Source organism: Sorex araneus, chromosome X (assembly GCF_027595985.1).
Source record: "Sorex araneus isolate mSorAra2 chromosome X, mSorAra2.pri, whole genome shotgun sequence".
Taxonomy (NCBI): domain Eukaryota; kingdom Metazoa; phylum Chordata; class Mammalia; order Eulipotyphla; family Soricidae; genus Sorex; species Sorex araneus.
In genome coordinates, this window is record NC_073313.1 from 206,900,099 (window position 1) to 206,914,194 (window position 14,096).

Genomic DNA, 14,096 nt, shown 5'->3' on the forward strand with positions numbered 1-14,096 from the left:
AGCCAGGTGACATAGAACCATTTTAATTAAGAATTAGTTTTTCATAGCAACACAAGCAAATGGATAGCAGTGAGTCAACATGGAAACAGTTGCTGTTGGTGGGGGGGGGTCATAGGACTAGCTGAGATACACAGTTGTGTTCAAAGGCCTATTGCGCAGTGGTCATTTATGCTTTCAGACAGCGTTCTTTGACCTTTCTACACCTGCAGTCGGGGGAAATTAGAAAAGAGATTTTGCAGACCAGCTGATGCTAAAACAGAAACAAAACCAACGTAGACAGTATTTTATTTGTTCAATCCAACGTTATGAAACTATAAATTTTAGCTAGTGTGACATCTGTTGGTGCTTTACCCACAGTAAAGTGTGTGATACCCGCTGTGCTATCAGTCCAGCCCCAGGACAAGACATGTTGTGGGGTAGGTGTGGGGGTGATTTTTGGCAGACTTCCAGGAAGTTTCAGTGGATTGGTGCTGGTCCACCATAACCACAGGTTGAACAAGGTTTTAAAAGACTGTCTTTGAAGAGCTAAATTAATTCTTCGACACAAAGCATGAAAAAAATGGAAGACCAATAAAATATGGTTGAGGGGCTGGAGCAATAGCACAGCGGGTAGGGCACTTGCCTTGCATGCGTCCGACCCGGGTTTGATTCCCAGCATCCCATATGCTCCCCTGAGCACTGCCAGGGGTAATTCCTGAGTGCATGAGCCAGGAGTAACCCCTGAGCATCGCCGGGTGTGACACAAAATGAAAAAAAAAAAAGAAAAAAAAGAAAGAAAATATGATTGCTAGTGGTGGGAGGAAGGGGAGGAAGAAATAATGTACTTTTACATAAAAGTGAGCAGAAAAGTAAGGACACTAAGTAACAGAGTTTTTAGCACAAAGTTTTCTGAATGTGAACTTTAGAAAGAATTTTTGGAATGTATTGAGTCAACAATCAGTGTGTCTGGCCTGCCAGTTTACCTGCCATTTATTGAACACCTACTAAAGCCACTCATACACACACACACACACACACACACACACACACACACAGAGAGAGAGAGAGAGAGAGAGAGAGAGAGAGAGAAAGAGAGAGAGAGAGTAGCTTATCTTAAAAATTGCAGAACTCAGTACTTTCACCCATTATTAATGAGGAAAAACTGAGGAATATGAAATCTCTTACCCAAAGTAATATGCTAAGATTATGGCAGAGTTGGTGTCTTAAATCAAGTAATATGATTCAAAAGCATCTGCTGTTAAGTGAAGGCCCCACAAGGTTATAATCTCCTTTTGTCCTTAAGAGGAGTAATTACTCAAGCTTTTGATGCTATAAATTAAAATGCACACACACATATACACACAATAAAACACAGAAAGGCATTTGGGAACCAAAGCATGAGATTAATTTTGCTAAAATGTATCTGATATTTTTAAACAAGACATTTATTTATTTGTTTGTTTGTTTGTTTTGCTTTTGGGGTCACACCCGGCCATGCACAGAGGTTGCTCCTGCCTCTGCACCCAGGAACCAATCCTGGCAGTGCTCAGGGGACCACTGTGCTATCACTCCAGCCCCAGGACAAGACATTTTAGAGTTAAGTTCGATCTATGAAAACAGAAGTGTGTGCTGGTATGAAGAGGTGTATGTGTGTGTGCTTGTGTACTCATGTGTTGATGCATGTAAATATTTCCATTAACATTTCCTCTATTATATGCACATATGCCAGGAGAAGCTTATTTTATAGGGTGTAACATTTCTCTGATTCTCCAAAAGAATTTAATGATTTCCAACAATCACTGCTTTGTCCATATGTGTTTTCACATTATTCTCTATGTGTTGCTTCGTAAAAATTGATTCCATTAAAATCAAAACATTACTAAACTATGTATATTTGTGGGATATTTTATAGAATAGACAGAACAGCCTAATAACATTTTGTTTTAAAAATTCCTACTGGGACCAGAGAGATAGTATAGGGAGTTAAGGTTTTTGACTTGGACTTGCATGTGGCTGACCCCAGTTGGATCCTGAGCACTGCAAATGATCCTCTGAGCACTATCAGGGGTGAATCCTGACCTCAGAGCCAGGAATAATCACTAAGCATTCACTGAAGGTCACCCCTAATTCACAAATACAATAAAATACTTATTGGCCATATCTTGTCTTCCAAATCCTTCATCTTTGCTACCAATCATATGATCTCCTCTTTCCACTGTTAATTCTCCCCAAAACACTCTACTTTGAAAATTAACCTTAGAGGGCTCTAAATCATCTTTCAAAAATATTTGCGCTGCCCAGCTATGACCCGACTGCTCACATACGAGTGGCCCCTCCAATGCTGAATGCCCATGATCCTGGAGGTTAACTAACTACTTTTGGCACCAGCAGCTTCTTGCAGAAATGTCTCTAGACTGTGAACTAAGCTACAGCACCATGCTGCCCCAGGAAGGGAGAGGTTTCTTTCTCTTGGCCTTTCCTTTCCCCGGTGGCCACTGTTTTATTTCTTATTTACTGACTGACTTGATTTTCTCATAATTTCTAGCTTCAAGTATGAAGACTTGCACTGATGAAAAATAAAAATATTGTTGGTACTAAGCAAAAGGAAATGCTACAAGTTCATCTTCCCTAAAAGGTAATCATAAAAATAAATAAATAAATAACTCCCAGATGCTATGATATAAGATAGGAAACGTAGCATGGTTGAAGTCAAACTGGAAATAGTTCCGTCTGCCTCCTAAGTTTGGGTGTTGTCATTAATATCAGAGAAAATGAATCTTCTACTACTTCATTCAGAGCTTAGCAGGGAAAGGAAGAAAGACAGTCAGAATCTTCCAGTATTCTCCAGTTTTGCTGGGCTGAGGCACACTTGCCACACAGGCCTGTATCCATGGAGGCAGTGGCCTAACCACCACCATTCCATGCAGAGATCAATTCCCAGAATCCACATTGACATCTCTCTTCTTTTCTTTTGAAACCTCTCAAGTCATAAATGTAAGGAATTGCTTTTTCCCTGTTACTTTTGATCTTGAGATGACAGTGACTTGGCTGGACATGGGGGTAGGGGCGTGGACAAGAAGAGGAAGAGTGTTTGACAAGGTGAGAGGGGAGTAGATCTGGGCCACACCCAGCTGCCAGGGGCTATTTCCAGCTCTGTATTCAGGAGTGACCCCTGGCGGTGCTGGGGAACCATAAGCAGAGGTGCCAGGATTTGAACCAGGGTAACTGCCACTGCAGTCAAATGGTGCCTTACCGCCTGTATTAGCTCTCCTGTGCCACCCTCCCAAAAGAGTTTTTGAGGTGTTTTTTTTTTTTTTTTTTAATGTCCTTCCTTCTAACAAAGAAGTTTCTTTCTTTCTTTGGCTTTTTGGGTCACACCTGGCTATGCTCAGGGCTGATTCCTGGCTCTGCACTCAGGAATCACTCCTGGTGGCGCTCGGGGGACCATATGGGACGTTGGGAATCGAACCTGGGTCAGCAGCGTGCAAGGCAAACGCCCTACCTGCTGTACTTTCACTTCAGCCCCACAAAGAAGTTTCAATCAATTCCTAATTTCCCTCTCAGCTTCACCTTCCTGGTATCTGACTTCTTAGGCTGCATCCAAAGCTACCATTTAAATTTCTGTTGGGATACTCTTTGGCATTTTTGTTGCTACCTCTACACTATTGCTCATGTGTTCATTAGGCATCATGATTTTTAACTTGAAAAACTGAGAAAGCAAAAGTCCAAGGCATGATAGCACAAATTCTCCTGTACTAGCTGAGGTGACTATGAAACTGTCAGCACAAAAGTTGGCTGCCTCTCAAAGCAAGTTTGTAATTATCACCTTGCCCCTACATGTACCTGGAGTTATCACTGAGTTTTCCAATTAAAGAAAGTTACCCAGAGGAGAAAAAACTACTACATTAAGCAGAAAATAATCCAAATCAGCTACCTAAAATTATATTGATTTTTCATGAAATATAAACAAAAACTATAACCTCCAGGGATGTCTGAGAAAACCAGTACCACAAAGGAGAAATACATTGATTCCAGAGGAAGCAAATAATTCTATTGTTAATGAATTGCAATGGTAAGCAGCATGCTAAATAGGAACAATAATAATAGGTATTATTGTTAGATACCAACTATGGGCCCTGTTGTATTTTATGTGTATATATGTCTGTATGTATATATGTATGTATGTATGTATGTATGTATGTATGTATGCATGTTTAAGGGAAGATGGCCACATCCAGTGGTGCTGCTCCAGGGCTATTCCTGAGTCTGTGCTAAGAGGTGAACCCTGGTGCTCAGGGGACCACATGTGATGCCAGGGTTTTGAACCATGAGCCAAGGCATTCAGGGCATTCAGAGACACCTCTTGCAGTGTCTCTCCATCCCTGGTTCTGTTTTAAATTCCATATTCATAATTTTATAAATATAAACCTTATAAAGTTTCTTATTTTCTCAGATTGATGAAGAAACTGAGACTCAAGAATTGAGTAAAGTACCCTCAGTCATATGGTGGAGAAGCCGCAGACTTCAGCTCAGATATATCCAACTCAATGCCTGTTTGGTATTGAGTTAGTCCCTCCTATATTGCACTGAGAGTCCTAAACTTTGAACTTTAGTCACTTTAAGGTCTTCATTAATATTCATCCCAAGGGAATCTATCAATTTACCAAGTGCTCACGGAATGAGAGCACTCAAGGTGCATCTTGACCTTCCAAAGAGTCTGGGAAAAGGAAGAGTCCATGCAGACCTGGAAATAAGACGCAGAAATCAAGCCTGGTCTTTATCTGGTATCACCTTATTCTGTAACAAGATGTCAACACCAACCCTTGCTACATCCAGAACTTTCAGGACCAAAAATAATCCTCTGGAAGTCTATGGAAAACCTCCTCCAGAGGCTGGGAATGTTGGTTCCAGATATCAGGCTGTGTCATCTAAGAGACTGAAACTTGTTTGAGAGGTTTGTGCAATTAATTTGCGTGGCAAAAATGATTCAGACAAGCTGGTTGTCTAGACAGGCCAAGATTGGCTAAGTGAGACAGAGTTTTGATTACTCAAATGAAATAATTCATTGGGATTTTGTAAATCTGACTTAAAACAATTTTGAAATGTCTACCACAAAGATTTGGTAAGGATTTCTTTATATTAATAGAATGAAACACTCAAGTGTCTAGTTCTTTCAACTCTTTCTGTTTTTTATGATATTGGTGGCAAGGACAGCTTTGTAAACAGATAGAACAAAAATGTCTATAGACATGGAGGGAGATGTTTTCAGTTACACGCACATGTGAGAGAATTCTCTCCACTTCACTGTATGAGAGAACATTTCATTTCTTGAATCGGGTACTTCTGAAATGGTCATCTAGAAGCTTCCATCACAAGATATTAGACTTTTTGGTTATATATGTACATATATGTATATATCAACTTTTAATTGGGGGGGAAGCATACCCAGTGGTGCTTAGGAGCTACTCCCAGCTTGGTGCCTAGGGGACCACATGGTGCCAAGGATTGAACTCAGGGCTCCCACACTGCAAAAACAGTTCTGACAGCACTTTGGGCCCTCTCCCTGGCCCTCATAGACTGGGCTGTTAAATAAAATGCGGTTTCTCACATTTCTAGAAGTTCTAAGATGAGGGTAACAGCATGACCAGGTTCCAATGAAGCTTCTCCTCCTTTCATTTTTTATTTATATATTTTTAATGAATCATCCTGAGATACAGTTACAGACTCAGCAAACTTTCATGATTACATTTCAGTCAAACATTGTTCAAATACCCATCGCTCCACCAGTGCCCATTCTCCACCACCAATGTTCCCAGTATCCCTCCTGCCACCCACTCTCCCGCACCCGCCTCTGTGAAGCCTTTCCTCCTGGCTCACATTCTCACTCTATATGAATGGGTGGGGGCTGGGGTGTGTGTGAGGAAATATCTTCATTTTTTAAATTTTTTTTTAAATTTTATTGAATCACCATGTGGAGGGTTACATAGTTCTCAGGATTATGTCAGTTATACAATACTCAAACACCCTTCCCTTCACCAGTGCCCATCTTCCATCACCAACCCCCCCAGTATACCTGCCGCCCCCTCTCACCTCCCCAGTCCCCACCCTTGTAAGTGATAAGTTTCACTTCATTTACGCTTTATCTCAATTACATTCCATGTTTCAACACACAACTTACTACCGTTGCTGGGGTTTCCCCCCAAAAAGAAAGACAGTCCTATTGCCAAGGAGGCATTTGATAGTTCTCCATTGCTAAGAATATAGAGATATTAAGTCCCGCTGTTTGTTACATAACTTTTCTTTTTCCCCCTTGCCCCGCGCCACCGAGTTCACGCCTGTTTAGTAATCGCCACGCTGTCTGACAAAGGGAAAAAAAACCGAAAAGGATGGTTATTTCCCGTCATCAGCAGACGTGGGGCTCTGGCTTAGTTGATAGTCTAGTACAGTGTCTGCAAGCAGTTTCTGGAACCAAAGGTCTTGCACTGGTATCGGCTCCAGCTCGAGATTCCACCAGCGTCCCGCTGTTCCATGTAGATAATTTTTCCCCTTATATCCCATTCCCACGCCACCAGGTCTGTTTGCTTAATGGACATCACACTATGGTTGACGCCACTCTGCGTTTCTTCCCGAGAAAGAAGGATATTTCTTCTCAGCCGGCGTGGGGATATAGCTTAGTTCAGTCTAGAGAGATGGCTACCACTTTGATTGCCTTCAATATTTCATCAAAAGACTTACTATTCTTGTTAGGATCTCCCACAAAAGTCCGACCCATTAAAAAGGAACCATTACATATTGCTGATGCTAAGATGACATTAGGTCACGCAGCCGTGGTTTTGGGGTTCTGTATAAAGTCCAGGGAAAGTACAACCAGAAATAACATCACTACAAACTTTTACCCTTTTATGGTGCTCATAAGATGGAGAAACCTAGAGAGAGGCTCGGCGTCTCCATTTTGCGCTCAGAAAGCCGTGGACCCTGTGCTGTGCTCGGGAGGAAGGGGTTGAGAGAGAGAGGTTAAAAGAATTGGGGGATGCCCGGTTTCCACTGTCTCAGCCTGCCGTGGGGTCTCCGATCCCGTGCCAGAATTAGTTCAGTGGGCTGCTTGGAGTCCAAGGGTGTTCTTTTGGGCTCTTCCATCATGCTCGCTCTGCAGCCGGGCCAAAAGGCTATCTTCATTTTTTAAATCATGTTACAATACAACCAGAATAGAATTCAACCCCTAAGATTTAAACTGGGAGAGTTCGTGTCTGGCATGAGCAAGGGCCTGAGCTTGATCCCTGACACCATGAGGCTCTCCTCCAACACCATCAGATATGGCCTGTGGTAACGCCCAAGAGTTTCTAGCAATGCTCCCCAGGATAGTACCCTATTTAAAACCAAGCCCTGATTGGTCATAGAAAATAATTAAATTGTCTATGGAATAGAGTGATAGCACAGTCGGTAGGGCGTTTTCCTTTCATATTGCTGACCCAGGTTCAATCCCCAGTATACCATATGTTCTCCCAAGCACTGTCAAGAGTAATTCCTGAGTTTAGAACCAGGAGTAACCTCTGAGAATCACCAATTGTGACCAAAAAAAAAAAAAAAGAAAAGAAGTGTCCAGAAGATGACTTAGTGAGAAAAGAGAAGGGTAATTTATCTTCAAAGAATCAACTCATGTAGATTCACCAAAAACATACATGAAGACAGACTTCCTAGATGGAAAGTTAAGTTAGTAAATAGCCCCAATTAAAATTTACAACCTATGTTAAACTCTTGAAAACTTAAAAAATATGGAACATCATATTTAAAACCGGAAGAAAATTCTTGGTTTATGATATCTCATCTTTTTCAACTCAGAAACATGTTGAACTCATATACATCTCTGGGGGTATAAATTTATGTGGTGTTTAGTTAGGCAAGTTCTAGAATGCTGTTCTTATTATTTTTTTAAATCTTATCATGAAAGGGGGCTGAAGCAATAGCACAGCAGGTAGGGCATTTTCCTTGCACACGGCCGACCCGGGTTTGATTCCTCTGTCCTTCTCGGAGAGCCCGACAAGTTACTGAGAGTATCTCGTTCGCATGGCAGAGCCTGGCAAGCTCCCCGTGGCGTATTCGATATGCCAAAAACAGTAACAAGTCTCACAATGGAGACATTACTGGTGCCTGCTCGAGCAAATTGATGAACAATGGCATGACAGTGCTACAGTGCGGAGCTATCATGAAAGGATACTCTATTTTTGCCACCCAAAACTTGAACATTTCTTAGAAGCTCAACATGGAAAATCTTCTGGAAAGTTTTCATTTAACTTCATTTCTTTTCTTTTGTTTGGGGAGATACCAGGTGGTGCTCGAGGTTCACTTTGGCATGGAGCACAAGGGTGCCTACCCAAAGTGCTCAGGGGATCCTAACTGAGGATCCCGCATGGAAAGCCTGTGTTTAGCCCTTTGAGAAATGTCTTTTGGCCCCCAACTTTCATTTCTTTATGAAAACAATACTCTATTTCTGTCTTTACAATGTTTCAATAAAACAACACTTTTCATTTGCTTTCATAAACTCATAAAACACTTAAAAATTTTTTTTATTAGAGAATCATTGGGATGTACAGTTACAAACTTATGGACTTTTGTGTTTGCATTTCACTCATACAGTGATCGTTTACCCATCCCTCCACCAGTGCCCATTCTCCTCCACCAATGATCCCAGTATCCCTCCCACCACCCCCACCCCATCCCCCACCACCCCACCCTGCCTCTGCTGCAGGGCATTCCCTTTTGTTCTCTCTCCTTTTGGGTGTTGTAGTTTGCAATAAAGGTATTGAGTGGCCTTCATAAAACACTTTTGTATAAATTTTCTTGTTTAAACTTGATAACAATAGGGAGATGGGTATGTAAGTAGCGAGGGGACAGCTGTAGATGAGAAAACTGAAATTTGTTAATTAAACAGATTTCTCAACATGGAAAACAAAATATGAACATGTGTTATATTTATTTAATGCTACATAAGACAGGGTAAGGGAGGAAGGACGGAAGGGAGGGAGGGAGGGAGGGAGGGAGGGAGGGAGGAAGGAAGGAAGGAAGGAGGAAGGAAGGAAGGAAGGAAGGAAGGAAGGAAGGAAGGAAGGAAGGAAGGAAGGAAGGAAGGAAGGAAGGAAGGAAGGAAGGAGGGAGAAAGAAAGAAAGAAAGAAAGAAAGAAAGAAAGAAAGAAAGAAAGAAAGAAAGAAAGAAAGAAAGAAAGAAAGAAAGAGAGAGAAAGAGAGAAAGAAAGAGAGAAAGAAAGAAAGAAAGAGAGAAAGAAAGAGAGAAAGAAAGAGAGAAAGAAAGAAAGAAAGAAAGAAAGAAAGAAAGAAAGAAAGAAAGAAAGAAAGAAAGAAAGAAAGAAAGAAAGAAAGAGAGAGAAAGAGAGAAAGAAAGAGAGAAAGAAAGAAAGAAAGAGAGAAAGAAAGAGAGAAAGAAAGAGAGAAAGAAAGAAAGAAAGAAAGAAAGAAAGAAAGAAAGAAAGAAAGAAAGAAAGAAAGAAAGAAAGAAAGAAAGAGAAAGAAAGAGAGAGAAAGAAAGAGAGAGAGAAAGAGAGAAAGAAAGAGAGAGAGAAAGAGAGAAAGAGAGAGAGAAAGAAAGAAAGAAAAAGAAAGAAGGAAGGAAAGAAAGAAAGAAAGAGAAAAAAGTGTGAGAGAATCTACCCTAGAAATATTATGTAAAAACATGAGAATTATTATATGTGATGATTTTAAATTGTAACCTCTGAACAAATATTGCAATAAATGGCTTATAGGCATTTATCTCCCAGAAAATGAGCCTGTACTATAAATGCCTTAGAATATAATATATGACAGGTGACTTAAACTGAAGCAATGCTTGGGGCTGGGAGATAGTATAATAGTTAGGTGCATGATGAACTGAGTTCAATTCCTGGCACCGCATGGTTTCCAGAACATCGCTAGATGCTGCCCTGGAGGTCCCAGAGCAGAACCCTTGATTTTCCCCAGCACAATAGGTATCCCTGGCAGTGCAGGACCTGAGCGGCAGTGCATTCTTGGTCCCTTGCATTGAACCACAGCTGTGGTTGGCAAAAAAATCACAGGTGGCCCTCTAGACCTCATGAATACCACTTGGAGGCCTCCCAAACCCAAAAAGTGAAGCAGTGCTTGCTAACTATCATTCTCTGATTTGAAGGTAGCATGTCTCAGTCTATTAATAAAACACAAAGATGCCCCAGATTTTCCAGGAGTCATAGAATTAAAGGATCAATGAATAGATTTACCAGAAGAAAAAAAAACATATGCACAACCGCCTAATAATATTATATATAAATGCAGCATCTATCACTCATATTTGCTATTAAAATATACAGAATTTATTTTTTAGAATATCAGTACTGTGCACAGGAAAACACAATTTTAGCATAATATATTTTTCATATCAGTGGAAGAATATCCACTGAGAAAAAGAACTTAATTTCCTTTTATAAATAGCTGAGGATTAGAGTACAACAATAGTTCTAACTCTGCTATTGCTGTGCATTTAAAACCAAGATGATGACTGTATTGAAAAAGAGGGGAGAGAAAATCAATAGATTATTGCTTCAATGGAGCTCACAACAGGGCTGATTAGCAAGCACAAATGGATTGCATAATAGTAAAATAACTATAAACTGGGTATGGATTTAAGCCTATGTTAAGACCATTCTTAACTGCATTGTATCTTTAGAAAACATGCATTGAAATGACAACAGCAAATTAAATTTATTCAACCGCAAAATTTAATACATAAGAAATAGCATTTATTAATGATCTGGAAGAGAGAGTAAATAGCATGTTAATGAAATTTGCAGATGATACTAAATTGGAAGGTGTAACAAACAATGCGGACAGGGGCTTTCATATCAATGGGCCTTAAAAGGTTAGGGAAAAAGCAATGCTGGAAAGAAAAAGTCCAGTTGAATTGCTAAAAATATTCACTGGGAAAATCTCAACTTGAGAAAAAATAATATAAAAAAGCATGAGTAGAGAAGTGATTTTGAAATTTGACCAGGATTTTCTGATTATTATGTGTATGGTAATCCACTCAAGAGCTCTTCGAGTGGAGGATCGAGTCTTGAATCTTGAGTAGTAGCTATCCCGTTACTCCCCTCTATCCTCCATAGGTGGACTGGAAAAACTCTATTGCTTACCTGTAGGCATCTAGGAGGCAAGAAAAATGAAGATAACCTGGACACCAAGAATAAGATTTGGACACTAACTAAAAGAAATAAAAGTAATAAAAGATGACGATAGTTGTGTACGTCATACTGCTATTAAGTTAATTATTGATTTTACAGATGCCAACAGATAGATGATTTCTCCTTCTCCACTGTACATGTGTCAAATCTAAGAAGTTGTCAGTATTCAAAACATCATTGAGGATATCACTGGCCTTCTCAGAAACATCTGGAAGTTTAGGTTAGAGAGTGTGATTTATCTAGAACATAGCAAACTGTGGCTCTTGGGAGCTCTGAGGACTCTCATGTGTCTATAATGTTTTTCCAGCTCACCTGGGACTAAGATATCATTATCTAGGGAGGTAATTCTCATCTCTATTGGTTGTGTGAAAGTAGAAATATCAATTTCAGAAAGACTGTTTTTGTGACATTTTCTGTTTCTCTTAGGTTTCAGTAACACTCTGAACTGAGCTATTACTGCCACACCTGTGACGAAAGAAGAGTAACCTTGGTGGTTAGGTGTGACAATGAGAGTAAACGTTAACCCCAGAGAACCCCAAGGCTGAGTGAAGGTGCAGGGAGGGAGTAGCAGTTGAACGGGAATTAAAGGCACATTCTTTCCACTGAATCTCTATGCAATGCTTCAGTGGTATACAAAGGTATTTTGAGACAATACTCTGTTGTGTTTTATCCTTTTGGCCACAGGCAGAAGTGCTCAGGGAGCTACTACAGGTAGTACTGGGGATCAGGGATCAAATCTGGGATTCTTGCATGCAAAGCATGTTCCAGTCTGGCACCTGAGAAAATATTCTTGTTTTGTTTTGTGGTGGTAGGGTTCAAGGGTTCATATGTGAGGTATGCTCCAGCCACATCTCTGAGAAGACACTCTTTAGAGAGACCTAAGTCTTAGTTCTTAAACCATTAATTATGACAAAGTCAGGAGAGACATAGTTAAGGCCTTAAAATCCTTGTACACCGTCTTATCTAAACTAATACCAACCTCTTTTAGTTAGGCTACGCCACTGGCAATTTGGGGGGTTGGGGGGACCACACCTGGTGGTGCTCAGGGCTTATTCCTGGCTTTGTGCTCAAGGTTCACTCCTCACAGGGTTTGGGGGAGGATATGTGGTGCCAGAGATTGAACTCAAATCAGCCACATGCAAGGTAAGCACCTAACTTTCTATATTTTCTCTCTCTCTCTCTCTCTGGCCCTCTTGCCTACATTTTCCAATATAGAAAAATGTAGGAGGATGATTTCAACTGCACTTAGTCAAATATTAGCTATTATCATCACTGTAATCACTGTTACAGTTAATATTATGATGATCATAATCATTGTTGCTGCTCTGCCAATATTGTCACCATAAGGACTATTGTATCCTTCTGAGAAAGACTTGACTCAGATAGCTAAAGGATTTCTTCTTGCACTTGTCATAATGTCCTTGAGCCTTCAGACTTGGTGTTCTCTTTGCCTAAAGCCCCCTCTGAATTCAGCAAATTCCTTTCATTCTTCTCATATGGACTTAGCAATTCTTTGATTTGGAGACCTTCAGTGGTCTCCCCAACTGTGTTAGGTGGCATGCTGTGGACCCCCATCTTTGTTCCTTTGGTAAACCGAAGTAGAAGTGCTTATGTCTTTGCTGGCTATTCCACTGTTCTCTTAAAACTTTGCAAGAGCAGGGGCGATATCTTGTTCGCTGTTAGAATCACAAAGTGCAGCACATTCAGTAAATGCTTGTTGAGGAAACTGTGCAAAAGTCCCAGTTCCCTTCTTGTCCTTCTGCTCCTTTCATGACCTGGAGCACCAAAGCAGTTTGATATTAAAAAATTATTGTGACTACCTGGTTCTCAAGTTAGAACCTAGTGCAAACAAAGGTGGCATTTGGGATTTTTCAGGTAATAGCTACTTATCTTAAAAGGATGCTTGATTGTTCGCCTTAGTTTCCCAGGGATAGAGAGTTGTGCGGGAGGTAAAGTACCAACCTTAGTGTAAAATCTGGTTAATTCTTAGCTATGCTGCAGACACAAACTGCTCATAATCTAAGATGAAGGTGCGAGATGGCTAGGGAAAATGCTCCTGGGTATCAGCTTGATCATAGCTCTTATCGCTGTAAAGGGAGGGAAGGATATCTAGCATGCTTCCTTCTTTTCAAGTTGCCTTACCCTGTATTCTTAATAGATTTTATGTCTGTGTTTCTCTGATCCACTGGTAGCTGGAAGCTACTCTGGAATTTATATTTATGAGGAATTTAGGGGCAACAATCTGAGTGAATTAGGGAAGGGACTACATTTGCATAACAAATAGACTTTTAAAAATTAGACTTCCTTTTTATTTTGGAGGGTGGATTTATACTCCACCTTCTTGAATGTAAGAGAGTGCTAAAGACTCCCAAGCTACCCCATTGCCTAGAGAACATCTATTTTCAGTGTGGAAACATTTGAAGTAAAGGAATAGGAAGGCTTGATAAGAGAGGTTTGACTGGATCTCTCTTGTCATTGCTGTTTACTCTGGTAAACATATACTCTGCCTAGTAAGAACAAACCAATACATTTTCAGAACACATTTAAAGGTTGAAAAACTACAGACAGTTATGAGACTAAGCACAAAAGATATATAGTAGCTGGGGCTTAAAGAGATCAGTATAGTTATAAATAGGCAGCTTGACTAAAGAAAACTCAAACTTGTAGCCTATTGGTTGAGGTCACAATTATGTACTGATTTTAGCCATGGATAGATACAAGAGAAGATATAATCTCAAGGAGCTTGCAACTAATTTGAGAGGCAAGAAAATGCCTACCAGGTTATCATTTAATACTATTTTTAGGAAAGAATATTGAGTACTGTATTTATTTCTTATTTTATACAACTCTTACTCTTACAAAAATGGTTAGAGTCTTGCCCATAAAAGTGTAACTTATGCCATCTGAAAGCAAACA